This window comes from Palaemon carinicauda, chromosome 9 (genome assembly GCF_036898095.1).
Source record: "Palaemon carinicauda isolate YSFRI2023 chromosome 9, ASM3689809v2, whole genome shotgun sequence".
NCBI classification, from domain to species: Eukaryota; Metazoa; Arthropoda; class Malacostraca; order Decapoda; family Palaemonidae; genus Palaemon; species Palaemon carinicauda.
Genome location: NC_090733.1, coordinates 113116404 through 113118903, shown reverse-complemented (window position 1 = coordinate 113118903; position 2500 = coordinate 113116404). Strand labels below are relative to the sequence as shown.

Here is a 2500-nt window from a genome sequence, read left to right as displayed (position 1 = left end):
TTTTGCTCCACGTTTTGCTCCAGCACCTGCTCCTGCACCACGTGTTGCTCCAGCACCTGCTCCACGTGTTGCTCCAGCACCTGCTCCTGCTCTACGTGTTGCTCCAGCACCTGCTCCTGCTCTACGTGTTGCTCCAGCACCTGCTCCTGCTCTACGTGTTGCTCCAGCACCTGCTCCTGCTCCTGCTCCACGTGTTGCTCCAGCACTTGCTCCTGCTCCTGCTCCACGTGTTGCTCCAGCACCTGCTCCACGTGTTGCTCCAGCACCAGCTCCCGCTCCACTTGTTGCTACAGCACCTGCCCCTGCTCTTGCTCCACAGTTTGCTCAAGCACCAATTCGTATTCCTGCTCCAAGTGTTGCTCCAGCACCTGCCCCCACTCCTGGTTTTAGGTTAGCTCCAGCATTTGTCCCAACTCCTGCTCCACGTACTGCTCAAGCACCTATCCCTGCTCCTACATTACGTTTTGCCCCTGCAACTTTCCCTACTCCTGCTCCACGCGCTGTTCCAGCACCAGCACCTGCTTTACAATTTGCGCCAGTACGTGTTGCTCCAGCCCCAGCATCTGCCCCTACTCCTGCTCGACGTGTTGCTCCAGCCCCAGCACCTGCTCCTGCTCCTGCTCTACGTGTTGCTCCAGCCCCAGCACCTGCTCCTGCTCCTGCTCTACGTGTTGCTCCAGCCCCAGCACCGGCCCCTGCTCCTGCTCCACGTGTTGCTCCAGCGCCAGCACCTGCACCAGCTCCTGCTTCACGTGTTGCTCCAGCGCCAGCACCTGCTCTTGCTCCACGTGTTGCTCCAGCGCCAGCACCTGCTCCTTCTCCAGCACCACGTTTTGCACCAGTACGTGCCCCAGCTCCAGCTCCACGTGTTGCTCCAGCACCTTCCCCAGCCCCTGCTACACAATTTGTTCCAGCACTTGCCCCTGCCCTTACTCCACAAACTGCTCCATCCCCTTTATCCACTACCACTTTTAGTTTTGCCCCATTGCTTGCTCAATCTCCAGCTTCCAATTTTCCTTCCAATCCTGTTCCAGCTGCCCCGACTAGTTTTGCTCCATCAGCACCAGCCCCATTCGTATTTGTTGTCCCATCATCAGTCCATGTTCCCCAAACTGTGTCATCAGCAGCCCTTACCCCAAGTGTATCAGCAGCCCTTAGCCCAACTGTGTCAGCAGCTCTAACCCCAAGTGTATCAGCAGCTCTTACTCCAAGAGTATCAACAGCCCTTACTCCAAGTGTATCAACAGCCCTTACACCAAGTGTATCGACAGCCCTTACCCCAAATGTAATCACCACACTGAGCACTGCTCCACAGTTTGTACCAACATCTGGTTTTCAATTAGCAACTATTCCTGCTTCAACTGGCCCAGCTTTTACCACAACTAGTGTCTTGTCATCAGCACCAACCTTTTCTCACTTTCCATCTCTGATTTCTTCTCCATCTACAGCGTCATTACTTAACACAGCACCCAACTCAGTTTTTCTTTCCTCTCCAGTACATGGACAAGCTCCAGCTCAATTTCTACTTTCTAACTCACAACTAGGTCAGACTTTCGCATAGGAATGTGCTGTAGTTTCAAATGTTAACCTGCATTCTCCTTTTGTTTATATTTTATCTTGATATTGAATTTAACGTTTAAGTTTGATTCAATTCAATCTTTCCACCTCATATCCTACTCTTTTCACCCATATGTAAGCATATAGGTAATAGAGTCAATTTCTTGCTTCTGAAAAAAATTATGAAAAATGTTGCCATTGGAATTGTTGGAAAAATTCCTAATTGGCAGAGCTTAAGAGATATGGCCTGAATATAACAATTGCATTAAAGGGCCACCATTGAGTTAAGCCAGAGACGGTAAAAAACACCCGTCAACAAATATTGCATACAGGATAATCTGGAATTATTCCCATGTCATAAACTTATACCTCCTGCCCCTCAAAGACTGAAAAACTGAGGGTCAGAAGGCTCAAACCCTTGGCAACATCACAACTTGCACTTTCTGTTCAGCCTCTACAACGTTTACAACGTTTCCAGAAGGCTCAAATCATTGGGTAACCTTGTAAGTCAAATGAGACTTGAGATTATTTTTCTTTATTGTTAATAAAGTTGAATGTTATTTTTTCTTATCTGCCTTTTTTTGTCCTACTACACAAAGCTCAACAAAATGGGAGAAACTAAGATTTCACTGGTCTTAGAGAACTGATAACTTGAACGTCTCTCAGAGAAACTATTACATTCTCCCAAGTTGTTAATATTCTCGTTCAACTTCTTAAGATATATCGATGAATTATATAAAGAGGTCATGCATGAAGGAAGACTTGAGAAAAAATACCTGTTGCCAAGAATTTCTTCGACATCGCATACTTCCAACTTTTGTTACTGCTCTTAAAATATTTTATTATAATTATTTATTAATTCTCCTGTAGTTTATCTATTTCGTTATTTCATTTCCTCACTGAGCTATTTTGTCCTATTGGAGCCCTTGGGTTTATAGCACCC

General features: G+C 47.0%; 1 pseudogene; it reads right to left on the bottom strand.

Moving 5' to 3' along the window:
- The window catches only part of LOC137646592 (fibroin heavy chain-like), a 1717-nt pseudogene extending 275 nt beyond the window's left edge, over positions 1–1442 (bottom strand).
- Positions 1443–2500: the final 1058 nt, after the last annotated feature.